Source organism: Acartia tonsa, chromosome 6, assembly GCF_053477335.1.
Source record: "Acartia tonsa isolate MP-2025a chromosome 6, ASM5347733v1, whole genome shotgun sequence".
Lineage (NCBI taxonomy): Eukaryota > Metazoa > Arthropoda > Copepoda > Calanoida > Acartiidae > Acartia > Acartia tonsa.
This window is the reverse complement of record NC_137265.1, coordinates 39033439-39060599: the sequence shown is the minus strand read 5'-3', so window position 1 is coordinate 39060599 and position 27161 is coordinate 39033439. Positions and strand designations below refer to the sequence as shown.

Sequence of the window (27161 nt, the reverse complement as noted above, 5' to 3'; positions counted from 1 at the left end):
TTTAAATTTTGTGATGGTTTCAATCTGTTTTTTATTGCCCCTCTCTTCCTCTTCGAATGCAGAACTTTAAAGACTAAAGGGCTTAATATTGTGTTATTATAAGAAAAACTCATTTTTCTTTCTTTGTTATAATGATGTGATAGTATTTTCTAAAGGGTTTCTGAAACCAATAATTTGTATGTAATTACCAGTTTCCAGCAGCCTGACACAACTTTTCATTTAATTTATACAATTAGTGGCTATAACATTAATGATATATTAAACAATATATAAAAATAGCGGCTTTTAAGGACTTGAGGTGTGGTTGGGGGGAAGTCGATCACTCCCCTAATTTCAATTTTAGTATAAATGAAAAAGTAACAAAAAATATTGGAATATAGAGGGGCGAGGGATTGAGGGGCTAGTTCACTTGGAAGGTTGGTGGTACCCTTCCCCAAAGTATTCATAGAAAATTCCAGGGCCGAGATAAGAACCCAAAAAGGAAAGTAACTGTTCTGGTAGGTGCTCTATTCTTTATCTAACCTAACCTAATATAACCTAAAAAAGCATAGAAAAAAAACAAACTATTATTACTATCAATTTATAAATTCTTAATGTAATATTTTAACCACAAAAAACAGAAATTTTAATCATTTACCATGCGAAGATGCATTACTTACTGTTAACAAAGAAGTAAATAAACAATTGCTAAACAATAAATCACAATAAATTTTATTTGCAGTTTTTATTATTTTAGAATTAACAAATAACCCAATTATTAACCGTTTATGCAATAATCAATCATAATTTTATATACAAAAAATCATATTTTTTATATAATTTAGTAAAGTGAATTTCTGTTATACTGCACTTATTAGTATTAGTTTATTACTGGCGGCAAATATTTTTATTTGAAATAAAGATTTTATGTAATTTGGTATCTTTTTAAGCTTCTCATCCTAACTAGAAATCCATTTAAAAGATGCTGAATTTTAACTTTTTGACAAGAAAATTTTGGTATAGTCATTTTCGTTGCGACACTCCTTAAGGATTGTTTCTTCGTTTTTTTCACAGTAGCTTTTCTCCTATTTCTAGCCCCTGCGGGGGACTCTAACCCTGCTGGGCCAATTGCCTAACATAACCTAAAATAACCTATCAACAGCCATTTTAAAAATACGACGAATTGACACGAATTGGACTATTCCCGAAAATTTTGTATGATATAATTATTCTATTAATCTGATTTTGGAATAATGATTCCAAGAACGTCAAGGTTCAATATCATAAGCGAGGCATCTCTATAATCAAAGCCTACAAATGAAAGTATATCCTTCTTCTGTATCCTACCTGTTTTCGTGCAATTTTTTCAACAAATTAATTATGTATAATTTTGTTTACACTTACAAATTAATGTTCTACTTATTAAGTTCAGACTCTCCACAAGATTTATTGATCGTTTGTCCTTTCTTCTGATTTTATGCTTTGCTTTCATGGACGTTTTCATTCTTGTTTTCTACAATACATAAGTGTATACTGTTAAGAACTATAGTTTGTAATTGGCAAAAGATAAATGAAAATGCTCTTTGGTATTTTTCTTTCTTTCTACTTCTTTTGTTTGTATACCCTTTTGTTTACTGTTTAGCTTGCCATTTTTAATACCTTGTATACTATTTGACATAATCGTTCTTGTTAGCTATTGGCAACTATCAAAATATTTCAATAGGATAGAGCAAAATTAAATTCCCATTGTCCTATCCCAGTATTCATGATGAAAATATATAATTACAAAATACTGCACCAAAACAAAATCTGTACAAATAGAATTTTAGTTTTACAATAGCTAATAAGCAGTTTTAATTTTTAAGCAAGAATATAAAGCCCGATATAAAAATAAAAAATCATAATAGTTATCTATCGCGTCGTATTATAGACAGCTTTCTGCGGATATTAGAATAAAAAAAGTAGTAGATCAAAACCAGTTTTGTTAGCCCCCAGAAACCGAAGCTTCAAAGACACTGGTATTAAATTTATATTTTTTTATTTTAATAAATTCTGTAATACAATGTTTAAGATGATGATTTTTGAGAATGTCTGAATACCGGTTCTATTCCCGAGGACATAAATCGGTTTCAAAGCCATAATGGAAAAAATTTTTGTCTTTTAAATCCATTTGTTACTAAAATATAAGTTAATTTCTGTTTTATAAAAGGTTAAGTAACCTTGATCTTGAAGTGGTTTGAATTTCAATTCTATTTCCCTCTTTTATACTATTTTTGTTGTTTGGAGCACTGCTACTCTATTTATGTATAATAAACACAGAAAAAGAGTGGTGTATCAAATACGTTATGGAGGTTGGATAGATGTCGCCCCCTACTCCCCTTTGGCACACCACCCTATAACTGCTTAGGGGGGTGTCAAGTTAAAAACGTACAACTCCTTTAACATGAGTGACATGAGTGAAAAAAATGCACGCTTCGCACGTTAATTGTACAATCAAAGGACGCTTTGAGTATGTGTAAATCATATTAGTACCCTCATTTTTATAACCGAGTTATATTATTCGTTGACTCAAAAAATTTGGGCAAAGAATTTTTGTCTAGTACTGTACCAACTTTCTACCATATTTTTGTTATACAAAAATTAGTAATTTTGTTAATCATCATTGAGGATGTACATCAAATTTCCGTCCATTCTCTTATCCCATTAGGTCCCGGGTCCCGGTGAATTTAAGTACATACCGGTTTGTATCCTTTTATAAAACATACTTAGCTTTTTCTAGTTGTGAAACGTTATTTAACTAATTGTCCTTGTTGATAGTTACAACTAAGTAAATTGAATTCAATATTTACTCCATAATATTGCTCTTTTTATTTGCAGGGATCTAAAGGGATAAAACAATGGCCCTAAATTGATATAGATCCTCTAGGATGATACACAAAACTACCCCTTCTGAAGATTACAATTAGGGGTTTAAATGTTTGGACACTCACTAAATGAATCAACCAATCAAACTCAATAAAAGTGCCCAAGGTTGTTAAGCCAACGAGTAAGAAAACGTTATTATAAGACTTTGGGGACTAGTATAATAAACAGCCCAATGTCCCCTCCCTCCCTGGCATTGCTTACTCAACCAAGATGGGTAAAGAGGCCATAAAAGAAAATACAGTTTTAAACAAGATTCGGCAACCGCCTATTTTATAATGTTACCTGGTAGCGGATAGAGATTGCTTAGAAATTTTTAAAAAATGTGGCTACTGGCCATATTGGAAACGCCAACTTTAGCGGCTAAATTATTTCTATATTAAGCCTAATTAAAGTGGTTGATGGCAAGAAGAAAGGGGACATTGGGTTGCTTTTTACACTAGTCCCCAAAGTTTTATGATAACATTTTCTAAGTTTCTTATTAGTTGGCTTAACAACTTTGGGGACTTTAATTGGATTTTGATTGGTTATTTTAGAGTGTTCAAATGTGTTAACCGCTAATTGTAATCCAAAGAAGAGGTAGATTTGTGTATCATCATCAGGGATGTATATCAATTTATTGGTCAATATCTTATACCTTTAGATCAATTGGTTGATGGTATGTCGGCCTAAATTTGACCACTTAAGCTGCAGTAAATGAGCTGTGGTTTTAATTAGCTATAAAAGCGGCAGTAAGATGCCAGAGCAGCTGCCAATACCTTGACAATACAGCTTTTACAGGATTTACCCAATTTAGAGCAATTTGTGGTAATACAATCTTTTTTTCTTCAAATCATATGAACTCTAAATTTTGATAGTTGGGGAAATTTATATAATTTTATCTGTACATTATATATGTATCTATATATGACTCTTTTCAAACTCAAACATGAAATATCTAAAAAGATCAAAATAAAAGGCAAATATCTTTTTAATCAAACTTAGTGGTTCAAATTACATTAAACATCTTAATTCACTTTCTTAATGAGAGGTTCAATAGCAGCGCCCCAGGCCTAATTCATCCCTCCCCCATCCCTCCCCTATCCATCCATCTATCCACCCATCATACTGCAGAGTGTATAAAACTTCAACTTGATTACACTCTAAATCTAATACAAGATTAAAGCTATTTAAAAATAGTTTTAGTTTTATCCTTGCTTAGCTTGCCTTGCCCTCTTTAATCTTGAAAATTGAGAATATTGAATGAGAGGAGTGAATTATGGGATGACTAGTAATAAAATGCCGTTTCTCATGGCCGTACGCGGTTATACGCAATGTTCGAAGGGTTACGCAAATTTCAGATATCAGTTTTCGCTAATTGATTTACTTTTTTTCTCTGTAGGATAAAAGCGATGCTTGCAAGATTATTTAATTCGCGAAATCTGAGATATGAAACATTGCGTATGACGTCGTGCGACTGCGATAAACGGCATTTTATAAATAGTCATCGAATTATGGAAAGGTTAGAAGGGAAAAATTAGGGGAAAGATCAATTTTATTTGAGAGAAAGAGGTAGGTAGGTAAAATATATATTCCTTCAGCCAGTATTGAAATTTTCAATTTAAAATATGAGTGATAAGGATTTTAATGTACATGTATTATTACATGTACTATGAGTATATACTATACATGTACAATTTGCTATAATTCAAAATAAGTTAAAATGGATATGAAAACATAAATGAATTTTATGGATTTTTGACTTTTTGAGTAATTTTATACAGAAAAAAAGCTCCCAAAAATTATCAATAAAGCATTTTTAATGATAACAGATCTTATTACTTTACAAATCAAACTACATCAAAATTGCGTTTCTTATTTTCCCTTTGTCTATCCATAAGTCCGTCAGTGCTAAAAGGTTAAAGAAAAATTTAACTTTTATATTATTACCTACCTTCCTTTTTCGAAAACTTAACATCTGCTATATAACTAACTTTGTTGTTTTGTCCATGCATGATTTCTGGGTTTCGCTACTTAATGATGTTGTCATCCTTGCTTTAGTTTTACACTCTTTACACTGGTCCAACTTCTGTTGTATTTTAGCATAGTGTACTATATATTTATGGGCATGGCAGTACAAGTACACAGGTTCAACTTCTGTTGTATTGTAGCACAGTGTACTATACATATATTTATGGGCATGGCAGTACAAGTACACAGGTTCAACTTCTGTTGTATTGTAGCACAGTGTGCAATATATATATGGCAGTACAACTACAGAGGTTGAAAATATGCATAAGAGTAAGCATGTAGTTCAAATATTCAGGCATACTATGTATTACTATGTATATTATGTGTATTGCAATGCATTGTCACATTTGAGTTTGTCACAAATATTATTCAACCATCATGATAATGTGTTAACTTTCACATGAATAAAATTTTTTACCTGAAATTGAATGTTTACCTTACCTTGTAAGGGCAGGTCTCTATTGATGTTTAAGTGATCATCTAGAGAATCCAGAGCAGCATCTGCTTGTTATGGGAATCTATACTCCAACAGACAACCAACACTTTGATTGCGCGACCTTTGTCGAGAAGTCCAATTTGTGCATGGTAATGAGTTGCGCCTGTTTTGGGGCAGCGGCATTCCCCATTCTCTAACTATTAGTGTCGCCCATAGCAGCAGAAGGAACCTTTTATTACGCTGTGTACATCAGAGATTCAAACCTATCACATCCCCTACGACGAGCGGATGCACTTCATCGCTGGTGTATTATTTTATGTTAATTACACAATACATCGAAAAGAAATAAATTTAGAATGTTTGATGTTAAGTTTTGGAAGTTACTTTTCTATTTTATCCATATGACAAAGAAAATTTTAATAGTAGAATTTCTTTAAATAACGCTTTTACATGTTTTGTTAAAGTCAAACCGCATATTCAAAATTTTTTCTTCAATTTAATTCAAAATATTACAATATCATATGAATAAAATTCTGTTTGTATTTTTAGATTTAGTCTTGGAATTATTTTAAGCTATTTTTTGTCCTTCTCTACTACTTCGAATACATATCCCAGATATGTTCTGGTTGCAGCCGCTAGTAAATTTGTAGAGTATCTGTTAGGTTGTCAGGTGGCCTTAGTTATAGAGCAGCTGTGTGTTTGGAGAATATATTTAAATCTAAAGTTGTAATGAAATTATTGGTAAACTCTCTATATTCATAACTCGTGCAAGGAGTCTGATTTCATCAACCAAGGGAGGTTGCAAAAACAAAGACGATCATGCCAACGTTCATTCCCTTATATAAATTGATAAGGTTTTTTTGTCTGTAGCTTAAGATTTCGATTGTTACTGAACCTATTGAGTTCTCAATTTCAGAGGGGCTTTAAATAGCTAGTTGGGTGGTTTTATGCTATTTCTTAGATATAAGTGTTGGTTTTAGGTAATTTTTCTACCCTTCTGTACTTTTACAATTACAGAGTCCCAATATTTTCGTTTTAAACTTAGTGTCATTATTTTAATAGCGATATCGTTATTAGGTAAAGATGGTTCTGATATAAATGATGATTAATAATCAAAAAATTATTTTGCCGATATAAATAGTTTTTTTTATGAAAATTGTTTTCTCGCTCAAACAAATGTTTTTTTTTGTGTGTACCCTATATCTGTAATAATATGTATGGATTGTTAATTAATTTAATGAAATTCTATAGCGTCTGGAATTATATTAACTAAAATCTAAACATAATATATACCATTGTTTAAAGTTTAAAAGAATAAAAGAAAGAAAAATTTGAAGAAACAAGGATGACAACATCCTTAAAAGCGAAGCTCTGAAACGGTATAAAAGACGAACATTAAATTAACCCTTGTATATTGTCAGAACTCAAAAGATACAAAATATGAATATAAAATTATATGTAAATTTGTTGCAAAACTTCTTAAATACAGAATAATGTTTAAGGACATAATGACATTTTTAGGACTTGATTATAGAGATGTTTCGCTAATAATATTGTACCTTATTGTAACAGGAATCAGTATTCCAGACGATTATATTACATAAGTTGTTGATAAAAAAAAATAAAAATCAACATGTTTAAAATGTACGTTTGGACATTCTGGTAACGATTATAGAGTTGCAACGCTTTCTAAATCGTACCTAAATACTACAGGAATCACCACGAAAAGTTTAAAATTGATAGGACAATTCTAACATGCCTAAATTAACAAAAAAGCTTTCTGTTACGGACGGATGTACGGACCGACCATAATTATAGAAAAGCTTCGCTTTTAAAACCTTTTACGAATTTTTAACTCAATGTGTGAATAATCTTTTGATTTTCAAATAATTTTCAAATAATAATATTTATATTTTTTGTATTATAAAGGGGATTTATATTAGCCCATTCAACTTGAATTAAATGTTGAAGTATGATATTCAAAAGGCATACCAAACTACAACTAACTTAACTTGAAGATTATTTCGTGTTTATCAATAATTACAAATCTTTGTTGTCTAGTAGCTGAGACATTTCAAACAAGGATGTCAGCAACGATAAAATGTGTTTTCATTTAACTATTTGAAAGCCTAAGATAAAAACTAAATTAGATAACACAATCTAATTCTGTTTAGTTGACAAGCGGCTGCACCTAGCATGTAGGGGAGGGAGTGCATATAAAAAACCTAAAACTCTCCAAGACTTGAATTAAAAATAAAAAAAGCACAAAACCATCCCGCTATAGGTACAAATGAAACTTTCCTGAAATGGATAAATCAATCGAATCAGTTATTAGCGATATCTCAAATGACTGATAAAAACTTACCTGATTAGATTCTTCTAAAATATAATAATACCTGACCATAATTTCTAATACTAGCAGTTGCCCCCCTAGCGACTAAGGGAACTGTAATCAAAGGTGTATGGAATGGACAGAAAAATAATCTAAAACCTTCCAAAGGCTTAAATCTAAAAATAAAAAACCTAAAACCCTCCCAGGAACAGAGTTAAACTTCCCCAAAAAGGCAAACTTAATTAGTTAAGTAGTTATTGATATATTAAGCTTCAGAAATAAATAAATTACTACTAAAGGATTCAAAATGCAAAGAATATATTTTTTAACTCGTATTTTATACATCTTAATTGGAACTGCTGATCTATCTAATAGTAAAACAATTGTCTTCCATCAATATAATTTTAAAAAATTAACCTGTGTTTATATATAATATTTTATATTGTAGAATAAATAAATAGATATATACTGACGTAAAAAAAATTGTTGTAATAATGTTTGTATTAACTGGTAGGAAATGTAAATTTGTGCGGGAAAAATCTGCAACATCCCTCCATGCCAACATTGGACCCCCTTTAACCTTTCCTTTTAGGGCATATTATAAAGCATCAAAGGTATAAGAGCTCACACATATATGTATCTATTCAATTTAATTTGATAGGGCTAAAGTTGTAAAATGCAAGTAAAGTTAGGTAAAGTTAAATACATGAAAGTCCTAAAGGGTTTGGCTCCTACAATATTTAACGTGTACTTTTATTAAATTTGATTGGTTGGTTCATTAAGTTGAACGTCTTTCCACATCTAATTGTCATCTACAGAAGGAGTATTTTGTGTATCATCATTGGGTATGTAAATCAATTTATCTGCCATTTTCATATCCCTTTAGATCCATAAAATAATTAGACCAGAATTGAAGGAAAGAGAGGGGGGGAGGGGAGGGAGGGAGTCACAACTGTCCCTCTTGAAATTGATGGAAATCTTCAGAAATATCTTCTTATAAATTGAGCTGTGTGTGTGTGTGTATGAGTGTGTGTGTGTGTGTGTGTGTATGTATGTACTGCATTATAGCAAAAAGGAAATAAAGATAGCCAAGCCAAATAAATGGTTTTAAGCATTGTATTTGTGTGTGTGTGTGTGTATGTGATGTGTGTGTTTAAAGGAAAAAATGTAAAAGAATAAGTTATTTATTCTTTATTTTTAGACATTCCCGTATTTATGTCATATTTTTTTTAAATGATGCATATTTAATTGATTGGTATTCATATAAACTGAACACATATTAGATAAAAACATACATCTTTATGTAACAAAATTAGTTACCTAATTATCAGGGAGTGTTTGGGGAATTTATTGAATTTTGATTGATTTATTCTTTTAGTTGAGTGTCAAAACGTTTCAACCACTAATTGTGATCTACATAGGGTGTAATTTTGTGTATTATCATTGGGGATGTACATCATTTTATCGGCCATTGTCATATCTCTTTAGATCCTTGTATATTATAGAACATCTTCAGGTAACAAAAATAGTTTCCTAATTATAAATGGACTGGGCAGACATGTTTAAAACTTAACCAAGATTGGCAGCATTCAACATTGCAAAACTTAAAGTCATTGCAATTTTGAATTTGTGTTTAATCTTTTTAGGCATCATCATTTCTAAACTCATGACATTTAGGTATAGATAATATTAAAATATCTGTAGCATCAAAACATTTCAAAGTGACATTCCCACGATTTGGTAAAGATTCTAGAGTTTATACTTTAAAGTATACTAATTCAGAAAAATTTAGTTTTACAAAATCAGACAGAAAAAAGGAAACAAATCATAGAGAACAATATCAAAATCAGTTAAGATTCATAGAAATTTAGACAAAAAAATTAAAATAGGGATGGGTATTGATACTTTTTCGTTTGTTTGTTAATTACTTTAGGTCAGGTTAGGTTAGGTAGGTTATATTGAGTACTTTGTAGCACCGTAGTGTTAAGGAACCGTAAGTATTTGGGCTAACGCCCCCCCCCCCCGCAGTAATTAGTCATGGGAAAAATAATTTTCAATTCATTTCTAAAACATGAGGATGGGTTTAAATGCTTATCGAGACTTTAAGGGAAAGCACCAATTAGTGTCCTGCAGATTTGTTAATGAGTACTTATTTAACACAAATCACAAAAGAAAGTTAATTAGATTTTCTTTGATAATCTTAAATGGCATTGACTTTATGTAGGTACTACAAATTCTAATCAACGAACCAAAGAGTTAGAGTTTCATAGACCTACCTAATTGAAGGACAGTTTAAAAAATATGTTAAAAAGGGCAAATTCTTGCATAATTGCACCATTCTACCACCATTATAATATGTATAATACAGGTTGCATAAGGTTTGGTTGCTATGTGGTATCCGCCGAGGATAAATGGCAGACACCGGAGTTCAATTAGATTACGGCAGTGTGACAGACGTGGACACCTTACTATAGAGAAGCTACGCTTCTCTAGCATTCACTAAATAATAATCAACATCTATTTCAGTTGTCACTTTATTGAAGGTCTAAAGAGTACTAAAGCTATATACAACAAACAATAACTACACAGATAGGAATAAATAATCATAACATAAAAGCATTATAATACATATACAATAGTCAGTTTGGGCAATAATGATCCCCCATCCCTGGAAAGGGTGGGGGAATTAACAATAATAAAGCTTGTCAGATTCAATCATTAATTTTAGACATAGGGAGGGGGTCGGCAGACCCCTTCCCCAGGACTCGGGGGAGGGCCGTTGGCCCTTCCCCGAACCCCGGTCAGGGGTGCCATAGGCATGGCTCACGGTTGCCGAATACCACAACTCTCCCCTCGGAAGGCTGGGAGAGGGTTTCCCTACCAGACTTCCGACAGTGGTTGAGGCCTTCGGTCCGCTCCTTAGGGCTAAGATATATACAAATGATAATGATTCAATGGAATCCTAGTGGTGAGTGTTTCTCAGGGCTGATGGGCTCCCAACGTGGGATAGAAGGCAGAGGCTGGCTTTGGTTGGACACGTAGTTCAGCGCCGGCAGGTGTCAGATTGGCGGGTGGCACAGTTGTTGCTGGGACAGTCAACAGCGGGGCATTCTGGTTGTTGTTGGCAGCGGCTGGGGCACTGGCTGCCAAGTTGACCGCCTGGGCGGCAGCCTGACCTCCCGAGGGGCCGCGGGGTCGTCCAGAGGGCGGTCCTGGCCTGCCTGGGCGGTAATGCCCGCTATTGGCTGATTGCATGGACACCATTTCCTCGGCTGCTTCCCGGCCGATGGGAATGGCATCCCAGTCTATTGAAAAGTCCCGGGACTTGGCATGGGTGAGCCGGGCTCTGGCCAAGGCCTTCCTGTACAAAGTTGGATGGTACAGGAACACTTGTGACATCGCATTCATGGCTGCCCGTACACCTCCTTGTGCTGCTGCCAGGGAAATGATGGTCAGGTCCCCCAGCAGTTTGAGGATTAACAACAGCAAGCACAGTATGGCTGCGCCATCTCCCCACTTGTGAATAGCTTGTTTGAATCCAGCCCAGACATCTAGGGCGGCCTCTCCTTCCTCCGCCAGTCGGTCGATGTTGTAGGACACTATCCCATGGTCCCCTGTGGCCGAACAGCTACCTTGCTGAACACATGAGCCATAGGACAGGCCGGTCAGCATAGCGCTTTTATACGCTGGGAACGCCAGCAGTTGCTGCCAGTCGTTCAACTCAGCCTGCGAATACAAGCCCCCTGAACTGAAGTCATCCAAGGGTTCTGTCAGCAGCGGCTTGGGCGTATCCAGCGGGGGTGGCCTCTTCTTAGGAGCGGGGGTTAACTCTATCCAGCCTTCCTCCGCGTGCACAGTCAGGGGGTATGTGGAGGAGCAGGGAATCTTGGTGGCGTGGCCGCTATACACTCGTGTCACGGCGTCTACAAATCCTGTGGGCTCCACTGGTACTTTGTCCCAACATTCCTTGTGTTCACGGACAACATATTTGTTGCGTTGGCAGGTAAGCTGGAGCAGGACATCTCCCCTCAGCACCGAGAACGTGCTCCCCTGGACATGCACCGGGTGGGCCGGGTCTAGTTGCTGGAGCTTCCAGCAGTTGGCCGCTACTTCTTCTGCTGCTGTGCTTTTCATGCGTGTCTCCAGAGTAAATCCAATATAACCTGCATGTATCTGGGCCTGCAAGGGGACATCAACATCCCTGGCCGATACTCTGGGCAGCGCAGCCGCGGCTGGGTCAGCTGCCACGAACAATGCTGGGTGGTTGGTGGCATGGCCTCAAAGTCGCAGTTCACTATTGAGGTGGGGTTGGTCATGTTGATGAAAAACTGGGCTTGATGGTCAACCAGGAACGCATCCATCACTAGGCTAGGCTGGAGGCTGCGGATCAGCCTCAAGGGGCAATCTCTCCCCAGGTGGTCCCACACGTAGGTTGCTTCCCCAGTGATGCAAGACAGCTCAGAATGGGGACATTCTAAGGCCAGGTGGTCAGATTGGGACTCCACCCGTCCATCCTCTACTATGTAGGTCTCTTCCTTGACCAGCAGCCGTCGCTCCTGGAGCACTAATTCATTGCGGTACAGCTGGCCCTTGAAGTGGACGTCCTCCCCTTCACAACCCACCCCCTCGGGGCTGTTGACGAGGGCGCCCACCATATCGAGGGTGAAGAACAGGGGATGGTTCAGCTGGAACGTCAGTGGCTGGGTCTTGCCTGGCAGCGTGTAGACTCGGTTCCTGGCCAGGTCTCGGCACGTTTCTGGAACTATCTTGGTTGGCCTCATGAGGGTGGGGACCGAGGTCACCTTGAGGTGACCCCATACCCCACACCTGAATGTCCACTGGGACACAGTGAGCTGGCAACTGTATCCTGTTGTTTCCCTAATCTTGACTTCCTGCAGGACGTGTACTTCATGGCCCAGGGGCACCTCCTGGTGTAGCGGTTCCGTGTTGCACATTTTTTCTTTATTGTAGGCTGTGACGTGGGTGGGGTTGGCACAGTCCCATCCCACCAGGACGTAGCTGGTTGTAGGCCACACAGCTGCCAGCAGTAGTCCCCACAGGACCATCCACCAGTGTGAGAAGCTACCAGACAGCCATCTACCTCGCGCACGCGGCTGGGGATCTTCGGCTCGGGTAACGGCTGCTTCTCGGGGCTGGACACGGCTGGGCTGCTCCTGGCTAGGTACAAGTTTCCATTGAGCGTTATCTTGGTGTGGCCGGGGCACCCCGATACCCTCCCCAATGACAGACTTGCAGGCGACTGGCGCTTGCCTGGGTGTCGGCTCCCCTAGCCCCAAGGGGTCCCTTCCCTTGTCCATGGCATGCCCAGTGGCATGGGGCTGAAGTGCGTGTGGCACAGGCTCGCCCTGACTCACGTCCCTCCCCTGCCCTAGGAACTCAGGTGCATGTGGCACAGGCAAGTCCTTATATCCCCAAATTTCAATCTCCCCAGCCTCTGGTGCAGGGGGCACAGGCAAGGCTGGGGTTTTACAATGGTTTGGATACAACACATTTGTTAAAGTTAACTTATCCTGGCTCGACTGGAAGTGCTGGGCAGCTGGGTTCCTTCGGCTGGCAGGGGGCGCTGGATGGCGTGTAGTTGGGCTCTCCCTGCAGGCTGGTGGCGCTGGCTGGCTGGGGGTGACGGGTGTCACCCCTTCCTCTGGGACTGCTGGCTCGTTCCAGGATCCAGGTCTCTCGGTGGCGGCGACGGTTGTCGCCCCAGGCACCAGGTTGGAGGCTGGCTCGTTCCAGGATCCAGGTATCTCGGTGGCGGCGACGGTTGTCGCCCCAGGCACCAGGTTGGAGGCGCTGGATAGCACCCCCCAGTCATCGCAGGTGGCGGCGCCGGGTGGCGCCCCATACATCGACTCTGATGCGCTGGCTAGCGCCTCCTGCCTCTCTCGTTCAGCGGCCGCCAGGGCCTCCCCGTACACCGTCTCAGTGACGCTGGGTAGCGCCCCTCCACTCTTGCTGGGTAGGCTCGGTCGAGCAGGCTCCATCATGTTGAGGCTAAAAGGCTGGGGCCTCAGAACTTCTGGCTCGGCGATGTTGTTGGGTTGCACAAACTCCGGCCCCAGGTGGTTGAGACTGAAGCCCAGGCCAACCCGGTTGGGTTCAGCCGCGCCGCCCAGTACGTTGATCCTAGCTGGAACGGTCCCAAACTGCGGCATCCCTTCGGCTCGGCCCGCTGCGTTGGGGGCGGCTGCTTGCTGCGGTGGCGCTGGGGGCGCGCTCCCTTCCATATGGGCCACTCTGCTGGGCTTGCCTGGGGGAGCACCCTTGTCTGCGGTGCGCCTGCGGCCGGCTACCTGGTCCCAGTCAGCTCTGCACTCAGCCGCCGTGTGGCCGGCATAGTGGCAACGCTCGCACTTGGCAGAACGGTCACGGCGTGGCTGGGTGCGTCTCTCCTCTAGGCTGACTTCCATAGGCGTCGGGCAGTCTCGAGCTCGGTGGCCTTTCCCTTGGCAGCGGAAACAGCGGCCTGGAACCTTGTCATCTGGAGCGACCTTCCCCATCTGGTGGAGACCCGGAGCCAAGGCGCCAATCTCCATTGGCTCCGACTCGTCATATTGGGGCAACTGGATGCTGGCTGATCCTGTGAGCCCGTCGGTAGCGTCCACTAGGCACACACCCTCCTTCAGCTGCTTGGTAATCATTGTGACGGTGAACATGGCTCTCCGTGTGTACTCAGGTACACTGGTGATCTCATGACTCATCATTTCACGTTTCACATTAGCGTTACGAATGCCGCGGTTTAATTCGTCCACTAATAACTCGAGATCCTCATGGCTGTAGGCGTCCCTATACAAGGCACACTTTGTTGATATGTATGCTTGTATAGGTTCTGTCGAGTGTTGCCTGTAATCCCTAAACGCTTGTTTAAGCGTCTGGGATTCAAAGGCGGGACGAAATAACATTTCACACTCGGCCTTGACCTGTTCGTAGGTCAAGGCTTGGCCTGCCTCGCCAAACAGATGAGAAGCCATTTCCGCCGCTTGCCCTACCAGTGACAGTAAAAGGGCGTTGCGGCGGTTGAGGGAGTCATGGGGCGGTTACTCAGCATCAGCTTGCGGTACTCGGCTGGAGCCGGCTGAGGGTCATCCTGGAGCCATCCTGGGGCTTGGTCGCCTCCTGGCGCTTGCGGCTGTTCCATCGGGTCAACGGTTCAACGGCGGGACACAAGGTTATAAGGCAATATTATAAATGGTTTGTCACTTGAGGCTTCTAGCCTAACAGCCAACACTGCTTTATCACTAGGTTGGTAGTTTAGTTACAAAGATATAACTTAGCTGTACTTATCACTAGTTGGATTCTGAGGTTGTAGAGTAGGCTGGTAGGGGTAGATAGGTGATGAGGGTCTGAACTGCTGTCAGGAACTGATTTGGTTTTCCTTTATCACACTATAGATAGGAGGGAGAAGCTTGTAATTCTTTATTTTCTAAAAATACCTCTGTTAGGTGCTATGGAGTAGCTCCGCTCCGGTGTGTGTGTGTGTGCGTGAAATCTCCTGTCCTTGCAACGCGCTTAGGCACCGTCAAATCCGCGCACACAGGTAAAACGCGCACTTATCCCTCAACTCGCTCTCTCATTGGTCCGCTTTGTCCGTTGAATTTTATGATATTTCTGCACTCCGTTGCGCTACCCGTAAATGGCGCTCTGTGTTCCCGGTCACTAGCTCCACACCGTGGGCGGACTTAGTCAAGTGTGGGTAGGAGGGGGGAAGCGCGTGAGGGGACGGGGTAAATCCGTCCATTCCCCCTGTGAGGAAGGGGGGAGTGCTGTGGGTTTGAGGTAACTGTGTGATGAGGTAATGGTGCCCTTTCTCCTTAATCCTAGGCTTATCTGTTATGTCACCTTGATTGTATTTCCTTCAATGGAGAGTGGGCCCCTCCCTTTCCTCTGAAATAAGGGGTGTATTTTTGTTGTGCTGTAGGCTTGGGGTGGTTAGATTGTTTATCAGGGCATTTGTTATATTACATCTAGCTTCTATTTTTGTCCTTATCACAATACATAACAGATTTGTTTACCAAACCTGTTCTATTTTTAGTTGTTATCACAATACACAACAAATCCAAGCCTGTTCTATTTTTAGTTTTATCACAATACACAACAAATTGTTTGCCAATCTTTGCTCATAAATCTATTGTTTAATCATCACACCAGGGTGGTAATCCCTGCAATGTGATATAATATCTGTTTTTCTAGATGGGTGGCTGCGTTGTAGCCTCTCAGGATACTTGGAGTTGACGTAGTTTTCTCTGCTTTGGTGCACTACACTCGTATGTTGGCTCGCAGCTCGCAGCTATGTGGCGTGTTTCAGCCTATCGGCGGCAGGGAATGTCCCGTCCTGCTAGCGCCGCTGATCCCAATCCGGCTGATGGCGGCAGGGAATGTCCCGTCCTGCTAGCGACGCTGGTTCGGATCCTGCTATCTCTTGCAGTAAGGTTGGCCTATTTTCAGCCGTTTGCACTTATTTGGCTTGTTTCAGCCAGTCCGCAGGCCTGTTTCAGCCCTTTGAGCGCTCAATTCTCCGTTAGATGTCGGCGCTTCTCGCGGTTCTTCGTCAAGTTTCGCTGTTTCACTTCCACAACTGCCGGGTAATTCAGGTTGCTTGTGTCAGTTTTGCCAGTTTCACTGCTGGGAGTACCTTAGCCTCAGCTGCGCGTCTGCTCTACACTTGTGGTTTGCCGTAATCTCACACAGCTGTCACCAAAAGTTGTGGTATCCGCCGAGGATAAATGGCAGACACCGGAGTTCAATTAGATTACGGCAGTGTGACAGACGTGGACACCTTACTATAGAGAAGCTACGCTTCTCTAGCATTCACTAAATAATAATCAACATCTATTTCAGTTGTCACTTTATTGAAGGTCTAAAGAGTACTAAAGCTATATACAACAAACAATAACTACACAGATAGGAATAAATAATCATAACATAAAAGCATTATAATACATATACAATAGTCAGTTTGGGCAATAATGATCCCCCATCCCTGGAAAGGGTGGGGGAATTAACAATAATAAAGCTTGTCAGATTCAATCATTAATTTTAGACATAGGGAGGGGGTCGGCAGACCCCTTCCCCAGGACTCGGGGGAGGGCCGTTGGCCCTTCCCCGAACCCCGGTCAGGGGTGCCATAGGCATGGCTCACGGTTGCCGAATACCACAGCTAAACTATTTCCTTACATTTTTTATGCAGAGGTTTCAGAGATAAAGTGATAAATAACCTAATAACAAAGTTTCTCTTATATAAGTTATTCTTTGTTGAAGTCATATTAGGTGACTTTTTTGGAAAAATTTTAAAAATCCAATGATTTATAAAAAAAAAACTAATGCTATTGAGGTGGCGGGGAGTTGAATTTGACCCCTCCATTTCCATTTTAGTTTTAAAAAGTAAAAGTAAAAAAAATATGGGGGGTCATTTTTGTTCTACAGACAACTTCTCTTGGGGGGGGGGGAGTGGAGGTACCCTCCCCCAAAATAATTATAAACCTTCCCAGGACCTATGAGAAGCAACATTGTTAAGGACAAAGATATTGGTTCAGAGGTTAGCTAACACATAGATACATAGAGTGCTGGAAAAAGTTTTCAGAAAAAAAAGTTTAGTGTTATCAAATAGGACCAATACAATGTAAAAAAGTACTGATTCAAACAAATTCAAATTTATTATGAGAAGCTGATAAAAGTGTTTTCTTAAGAAGGGGAGAAATAATACAATGTTTGTCCAAACTAATCTGATTAATGTCATATTAAAAGGAAATAAGCCGTCAATCAGATAACTTCATCCAAAATTTAGCTGATATATGACTTTTCTATGAAAAGCTGATTAAAGTGTCTCCTAAAAAAGGGGACAAATGATACAACTTATCTGATTTAAGACATATTTGAAGGACATAAGATGTCAACCATAATACTACAGAAAAAAGTTTTTGATATTTCCCCTTTTTTGGGGGACACAATAACCAGCTTCTTATTTGGAAAATATTTCAATAGGGTCTTTGAAGAAAACTATGGGTTGTATACCTATTATCTTAGAGTCAAAATAACCTAAAACCATTAATTTTTACAAACATAAAATATTGACCTCATATTTACACCATTTTATTCCTGGAACATATATGAAAAAGTGCAATGTATGGATGAATAATGTTTGTTTGTGTTGAATATTGAGTATGGACATATATCTTTGCACCAGCCAGCCCTAGGATACAAATCAGGGAAACAGGAATATCCACAGGTTTTTATTTTGATATAACTGAATTAATTATTTGTCGACAAAGTGTATAATTATGATACATTATGATTACAAGATATTTAAGTCTTAACTGCATGGATTAGAGTTGCACTTGTCTATGGACCAAGCTATTCTCATACTGTCATGTGTCTAACAAGACAGCAGTTTGCTTTTTTGGGACTTTTTTAGTTATGGTGTAGATTTTAGATAAGACTTACATTTTCCTCCGCAAATTTTGACCTATATTAAGAAAATCTCAATGGTAGACAGTTTTGTTTTGGAAATCTAAAACCAGATTTTTCTTGAACATTCAAAAATTTGCCTGCGGCAACTTTTTTCCATTAAACCATTTGAAATGTTCTCTGTGCATTTTTGTTCCAGATTTTAATAAATAGCAATTTAGTTTTGTTTTAAAATCTGCAGATCAAATGAACTAGTTATGTGCCCCGATTTTCGCCAGGGGGGTTGTATTTTTTTTAGAGGTGAAAAAATGGAAGGCCTGATACACAATTTCAATTGTTAACACCCCCCTACAACCTTACCCTGCATGCCTGTAAAAATAACATCAACTTAAATTCTAATTGTTGCCTTATCATTTTCCCCAAAAAGAAATTGACTAAAATACTGAATTTTGATACAATTTACCTATCATCTCAGCCCTGTATACAAATTCATAAATCAGAAGGAAACTCGCACATTTTACTTTACGTAAACAATTTATCATTTTTTGTTTTCTTTGCTGACATTGACATCAAGGCTGAAAACTACATTCTTGGATAAAAAAAATCTAATAAAGTTAACTCTCATCTTAATTTTTTTTTGCGGAATTAAGTTAACTTCGAATCAAAATATACATATCAAATGTTTCTCTAATCTTGCTGATGTGAGGAAGTTAGAGGTATTTTCTAAAAAATGCAATAAGTAATATTTTTAAAGCAACCAAAGGATAGAAATAAGCCTTACAAGCAATTTCAAAGAGGTCCCCATCATCTTAGACTTTTGCTTAAAAGGGACGGAAAGCACTAGCCCAAAACTATCCCAAAGCCTATGTAAAGCTGGCAAAAAAATAGATTTAAATTGGTTTAACAGTTATCGAAATAAAAGTCATGGTTTATATAACAGGATTAACAAAATTGAGTTTATACAAAAATATGATTACAACATTATTGTTTTTACTGAAACCTTTTGCATGCTCCTATCCAGCAACACTTGGTCGTCAGTTTTTGGGCAGCCCCACGCAGACTTTAGAGGAAATAATGCCCATTAAGACTCCAGGTAGGTAAAAAAAACTATAGAACAGGATGACAACATCCATAACATGGAAGCTCTAAGGAAAGTACTAAAGAACAATAAGCAGAAAATTTATTTGTAAGTCTTAACAAAGCTGTATATAAATTTGTTGCCAAATTGCATATAAGGGCATACTTTCATATTTAGGAATGGATTACCGAGATGCCTCGCTTATGATACTGAACATATTTTTGGTATCGATTATAGAGTTTTTAAGCTTCCTAAATCGTCCATAACTGTTATAGAAATTATCCTGCAAAGTTCAAAAGGACAATTATAACATTTTTAAATTGCTGAAAAGAGCGATCCCTTACGGATGGTTGTACCCTATTATAGAAATGCGTTTTGCCTTTAAAATTTGGAGCTGTTTTTACTACTCTTGCGAAGCTCCACTTCCCTCCACCTCCATCAAGCTCCGGCTCCTCATGGCTGTCCTGCCGGATATTTTATATATAGTGAAATTGGCACAAAACATTTCCCCTGGGTAAACATTGTGCAAATATTTACCAGGGAAACACAAATATTCTTGCATGAATGCAGGGATCTTAGGGGATAAGACAATAAAATAGTAAATTTATGTACACCCCCTATATATCCTATTTTATAAAGCAGTAAGGTTTTTTGTTTGTTTGAGGCTTAAAATTTCAATAACTACCCTACGAATTTTCCATTTTAGGGAAACTTCACATAGGTCCCGAGATGGTTATAGGCTATTTTTATTTAGATTTAAGTCTTAAGATGGTTTTTACTATTTTTATTTCAATCGTTCTCCTTAGAATAGAGATACGTTCTCCTTAGAATAGAGATACCCTATATGCTAGGCGTGCAGCCGCTACTGATAAATAAAGTTAAAACTTTTGTTAGAAAGGTGGGATGCCTCATTGCCCATAGTTTGAAATAACAAATCAAAATTTTGTAAAAATAAAAATTTATGACAAAAAATGAGAGAATAGTATAAATTACAGTCCAATGCCCCCTCCCTTCCTTCATGCATGTTTAACAGAACCTTAGATTCATGACTTTACTTCATTACTTCCTTATGTAGCTTTGCAATTTTGACGAAAATATTTATCCATTAAAAATGTTCCAGAGATGTTTCAAAAATCCGATTAATTTCTGATAGATTACAACTGGTTCCAAAATACAGAAAATAACTTAATCATGTAATTTCAGTGGGCAACTGTCTATAATACTAACTATATTTTGTGAAATAAAAGATAACGTCCATTTTAGGCCATATGTTACTAAATTGTAAAATATGAAATAAAATTTTATTACATAACTTTCTTAAAGTTAAAATCTAATAAACCCTAGTTATAGATTAGACGTGCAGCTTGAAATGGCAAAATAGCAATAAACCTCACAAAAAAATCCTTAATATTTTAATATGTATGTTTTATTTTGTATATTTCATGATTCCATTTCTAAGATGTATCAATATAAAAATATACCTTTTAAAGTATCTGCAAATATACTTTATTAATGTTTAAAAATTTAGCTCATTGAGCAACCATACCAGAAAATATTTATACGATAAACCTTCTCAAACCAGGGAAGGAGGGGACATTGAAGATTAAGGACGTCCAAGCTTTTTTTTGTAGGGGGAAAATGAGTGGTTTCAATGGTTTGAGGGGGGGTAATCTAGTGTATTTTTTAAAATTTCAAGGGGATTATTCGCGAAGTTTTAAGGGGATAAACACTGCAACCCCCCCCCCCACATGGCCGTTAATGTAAAAAAATAATCTATAATAATAATTTATCATTAATTGTCTTATCCCTTTATCCCTGGTCCACCCTCAGGTTAAGCAGGGATAATGGATAGGAAACCTGGCCATTAATTAGGTCCCGGCCTAAATTCTAAAGGGATATTGCAACTTTTACCAATTCCTAATTAAATGTTGTCACTGGCGGATGCTCCCAAGTAGCTATCGCTCTAAACCAATAAGCATCGGCCTGTTTTGTATCAATCAATCACCAATTGGCGGATGAGAATATAAAAAAACGCGGCAATGAAAAAAATTTATCTTGTCTGCTTCTAAATAAAAATAGGATTTCATTAGTGTTGATAATGAACTAATGCACCTTCCCATAACTGGTTTTTTAGGCCTTGGCTTGATATAGGCCTGAAATAATATTTTCCTATGTTTCCCATCCCTTATCCCTGAGGTTAAGTAACTAAATATAAATCTTTCAGAACATAAATGAAAATGAAAGTTTTCAATCTACAAATGTAATATATAATAAATATATAATTCCAGGGTTACTTCATGCAGCGTTTTTTCTCAGATAATTTTCTATAATAACGTTTTCTTATTCGTTGTCTTAACAACTTTGTGGACTTTAGTAATTTTTTATTAAGTTGAAGGATAAATCGTTTCGACCACTAATTTTAATGTACTGGAGGGGTAATCATCATTAGGGATGTAATCAATTTATCGGCCATTGTCTTGTCCCTTTTGATCTCTGGTTATTTCTAGATATCGATTTCTCGTGTTAAATAATTTCTTAAACAAGGATGATAACTAGCGAGGCACAAAAATAATTGATTAGACAATGGAAGTTAATTGAGTCACAGAAAAGAAATAGAGATAATATGCAAAACTCAAAGAAAATCAAGAAACCTTTAAAAAATAGGAATGGAAACTGAGAAAATTACATTTCCCACGTTACGGAATGACTGACGGACAGACAAATTAAAAAATTGTTTGCTACTTAACATTTTTAGGAGCTACTGAAACTTTTTTATGTGTGTTTTTTTAGCTACGTAGCCAACCCATTGTAGTTTTCTTTTATTTTGTATATTTCTGAAGATTTTGATAACTATTGAACCGATTCAGTTAAAGATTTTATTACAGCTTCACATTGGTTCCGGGATGGTTTTAAGCTATTTCATATTTTTCTGCCGTTCACTAACTTATTGATTATATAGCCCCTAGATGCTAGGGACAAAAAGTAATTTTCTCGTTTCCTATTATTTATTTTTATTATTTAATTTATTTTTATTCTATTTTTCTTAAGGGTTAGATTCAGAGCTGATCGTTCCTTCCATGTGTAAATTCTGTACTAAAAGATTACAGGCACTTAGTCCTTTTATGGCGGTATGCAATTACATCCGTAAAAGAAGACTGTACAATGCAAAGTACGAGTGCGTCTATGCTGATCATTTGCCTAAAGCTCCGCGTAATCAACAAAGATCTGCTCTCAGGTTTTCCATGTTCTTTATTTATTTTGAATTCAATCAACAATGGCAGTTTCCTTAAATTGCCTTTTCGAGCACAGAATCCCCACGCCTTACCTATTTGTGAACAAGAGGGTGGGTGGTTTACACTAGGTAAGTTTAGGTTTGGTTAGAACACAGTAATAGTGTCCGACTGATTATGACGTAACAAAAAAAAATTAGCCAATGAGAGGCCGTTATTGACTTATGGTAAAATTTATAGTGGCCTCTCATTGTTAATTTTTTTTGTTACGTCATAATCAGTCGGACACTATTACTGTGTTCGTTTGGTTATATTAAGTATGTACAGTGTAAACCCGCAGAGATACTGCACAACATGTATAGGACTCTCGCAAGCCTTGGGCTTAAAGAAAAAACTACTTCCCCTCTCATATTTCATTTATTAAGAAATAAAGAAAAAAATAAAGTTATTAGAAGCCTGATGTTAAAAACAATACTTTGGTTAGTAGATACCCAGTAGTCCGAGAATATACGAAAGTTTCAAAAGTACAAAAACATCTATAACATTAATATTTGCAGAATTTAAGAACATTTTTTTTCATTTTAGAAAACAAATACCTATATTTTTTGTAATTCCCCTCCCCCCTCTAAAAAACTGAATTTGTGCTGTACAAAATCGGACCCTTAATTTGCCCATCATCAAATCAAGACATTGAAACTGCTTTAACTTATGTGCAGTTACGAATTTGCGTAAGCGATCCAACATCATCCTGGCCTGAGATATGAAAAATGAAGTGATAAATACTGCGAGGTAAAACATATTTATTATCTTGTATATTAAGATTATTCTATCTTTCTTGCGAGATTTTATAAATATTATATACTTTTAGGAAACATAAATACTAGGTTTACTTTAGTCTTAATAACATATTGTTTATTAGCCGCTGGGCCTCTAACATTTAAGGGATATGCATCCAAGAAAAGGCAGTGGGCAAAAATAGACTGAATCCTTCTCCAGACATTTTTTTGAATTAAATTAGGCTAAAACCATCTCAGGACCTATGTAAAGCTTCCATAAAATGGAGAACTCAATCTGTTTATTGGTTACTGAGATTTTAATTAACAAGCACAAACTTGTCCCTAAAAAGGTTTCACCTTAAGGCCACAGTTGTAAATCACTTTTACATTCTCTTAAAGAAGAGTAGAACTACGAAAAAACAGTAATCCCCCCACTCCCCTGTAAAAATACTCGTAACTAGGGGAGAAGTGGGAAGTTACCCATTAGGCAAATATGTATTATACGAATAATATACCCTTTTTTTTAGTTTAGTTTAATAATTTAGTAATTTATCATAGCTGCGCTACTTATAGACATAATCATACTTGTTATACTTCTTTTTTTATAGTTTAGTTTCATAATTTAGTGATTTATCATAGCTGCTCTACTTATAGATATAATTATACTTGTCATACTTCTTTTCTTTAGTTTAGTTTCTTAATTTAGTAATTTATCATAGCTGCGCTTCTTGTATACTTAATTGTCCTTGTTCTACTACTTTTCACTTAAGTTTGGTTTCACAATTTTGTGATTTATATTCACAGAACATTCTGCTTTACATAGGTTTTAAGAAAATTTTATTTCTAAAACGAACAGGATCACATTTCTAAATCCTTTTGTAAAAGTAACAGGATGTTTGTCTATCTGTTTGTAAAATAAGATTTAGTTAACCACTGAACCGATATGGTATAACACTATCAAGACTTAAATTAATATTTGAGAGTCGACTCCTTCCCCCTCCCTTAACTTATGTGACTATACTATAAACTATTGATTTTGATATTGATAGAACAGTAGTTTGTTATAAATCTATCCTTTACAGTGAAGCTTCTTATAGGTACTGGGAAGGTTTTAAACTATTTTTGGAGAGGGTGTCTTCACTCCCCCCCAAAAAAATATTTATTTAACTCTTTTGAAACTCAAATTTAAAATGGGCTGAGGTCGACTTTTCCCCCTCCTACCAGTGCCCCTAGAGGCTTCTAGGGTGCGTAGCCGCTAGTAAAATATAAAGCATTTAAGTATCTAAGGCCACAACCATTTGTGTCTTAAATTTTTGTAGTGTTTGGTTTAGAAATAAAATTAAAACAAGAAAAATTTAGGTCTTTTTTTACTTAAAAATTTCAAACGGCTATAATTTTCTTATTTTTGAAGCTAGAAGAAAATTTTTTTTCCAGAAAATGTTTAACTTTATGTAAATTTTACATTTGAAATATCATAATATAAATTTCTGCGGCCGCAGCTGTACTTGGCAGCTGCCAGCCGCCGCAGTCGGCGGTCGGCGGGAAAACGGCGGCGGATCTTCATGAAATTTTAATACGTTATGTAGACATGTCAGAAAAGCTTAAGTTTAAAATTTGAAGTCTCTAAGTCAAAAATTGCGGCCACAGGAGACTTTTAAAGATCTCTGGAGACCTGGAGGATCAGGACCTGCAGGATCATACCTGGAACCTGAAAGTGACTTGAACACCTGAATTTCATATAAGGATGTACTACTAGAGGATTTTTTAGTATTTTGGTATGATAAAATGCTTTGTTTTAGTCAAAAAAATATTTTTGCTCTTTACCTGGATGACCCTGCCAGGTTTGCTGGCATCCTGTGCCCGCCAGGATGGAAATATTCAAAAAATTCCAACTCTCAGTTATGTGTCATACCCATACTTAAAAAGTCAAGCAGTTTGGGCTCTTTATCTTTCACACACAGAAAATGAGATAGAAAAAACCGGATGGGGGAGCGTTCAACGCCCCCCCCCCCCCCGACCGTTAAGGGTTAAGTGCAAACAATATAAAAAAAAATCCAAGATCTAAAAATATGAAATGTTTGTTAAATTATCTATATGTGAGCTCTCTACTGCATTTGATTAGATTTAAACTTGGTTTGCACCTCATGGAGCCCATCCCAGAGTGAGAATAATGTCTTATACAAGAAAAATTTTCCATGAGCACCAACCACAAAGGAAGTAATATAAGAGATGAATTCAAGTTGAGATGCATCTTTAAATTTAAAGAATACAAACCATAGAGGTAATATTAGAGATAAATTGAAGTTATTGAATTTGAAAATAGACATATGTATATCTTACATAGTGAAAAATTGGCGCCTTCAAGAAAATTTTCCATGAGTACCAATCATAGAGAAAGTAATATAAGAGATGATGAATTGAAGTTTTGAATAACCACAAATCTAAATTATAACTCACAGAATGCGAACAATAACTTATACAAGAAAATTTCCATGAGTACTAACCATAGAGGAAGTAATAGAAGAGATTAATTAAGGTAGTTGTTCCTTGTAACTTGGCAATTTATATTTTTACATAGTGAGAATAATGACTTTTACATACAATATTTTATTCTTACTAACCATTGAGAAAGTAATATAAAAGATGAATTGAAGTTGCTTCACCTTTAAATAATCAGTAACAGAAACAATAATTTGACAAAATAATAAGATTAAAACTCAATAATCAGCTAAATTATATAAATTATTATATCTAATATATTCATTTTTGCCATCGGGTTTTATGTGTTTATATACTCTAAAGCATATAAAGATTCTTCTGTTGTCAGACTTGTTATTGAAGCCTAGCAAAAGAAATCGGGGAAATTATAATCTATCATACAAAGTAAAACGATGTCTGTCTGTCTGTTTGTCTGTTGTTTGTAGCAAAGGATCTCGCTAACCACTGAACCAATCGGGTTCTCCTTTACAGGTTAGCTTCTCATAGGTCCCGGGAAGGTTTATAACTATTTTCTTCTTAGTAGGTGTTGATGGTAGACTCCATCAACATATTGATGATCGCTTGGAAGTCACTCTGTGATCCCCTAGATATGGACCATGACATCGGCTGAGTGGTTAAATTTATATCTCTGTTGTATGCTAGTCATACGCTAAACAATTTCAAATACTGGCAGCTTTACAAGCGCTTATCTACACTTTGTAGAAAAATAGCGGCTTCGCCCCTAGCCTCTAGGGGCTTCGCCTTATGAAGTAATGAGAAGTCCACCCTCCTAAATAGAAATATTTAAAAAAGTTATTTTTTGTTTAATTACTCACACATAACCTGCCAAGGAGCAGCTGTAGAGTTTCTCTACAAACACGTGTGTTATGTAGTCAATAATTTGGCCACTAGGTGTCTCAATTTTTTCAATAGAAGACCTCCAACCAGAGGTTACATCAAGAAAATATGTTACCAGCTATATGAAAAAGTATAAAGATAGCATTTCTGAGGCGACAGAGCAACTGAATTAAACTGTGTCTGGAGGTCTACCACTGGTTAGCAAACTATCTATAGTCTTTTCAACATATGTCCCAAAAAGGTCAGATTACGGTAAGATTATACTTCACAGAATCATTTCTGTAGTATATATCCTTTGTTTCTTTTCGAAACATAAAGATAGCTAAGCCATGATGATGAGTTGAATGTCATGTCCTGAGCGTGAGAAGGTGTTGATGGTCGATTCCATCAACATATCAATGATTGCTTGGAAGTCACTCTGTGATCTCCTAGATGGACCATGACATCGGCTGAGTGGTTAAATTTATATCTCTGTTGTATGCTAGTCATACGCTGAACAATTTCAAATACTGGCAGCTTTACAAGCTTTTAAATGAAAAATACCCCCCCCCCCCAAAAAAAAAAAAAAAACTAAAATCAAAATAGTGTGGTCGACTAACCCCCCCCCCCACAAAATTTTTTTTCTTTTAATCTAAAATAC

General features: G+C 37.4%; 1 protein-coding gene and 1 non-coding gene across 2 annotated transcripts in view; both read left to right on the top strand.

The window, feature by feature from the left end:
- Nucleotides 1-27161, top strand: part of LOC145322617 (multidrug resistance-associated protein 1-like) — a 273276-nt gene that overhangs the window by 168415 nt on the left and 77700 nt on the right. The gene's annotated exons all lie outside the window — the stretch shown is intronic.
- LOC145323508 (small nucleolar RNA U3) lies at nucleotides 26776-26979 on the top strand. Its single transcript, XR_013881005.1, has one exon. It is a non-coding gene; the product is annotated as a small nucleolar RNA U3 (small nucleolar RNA).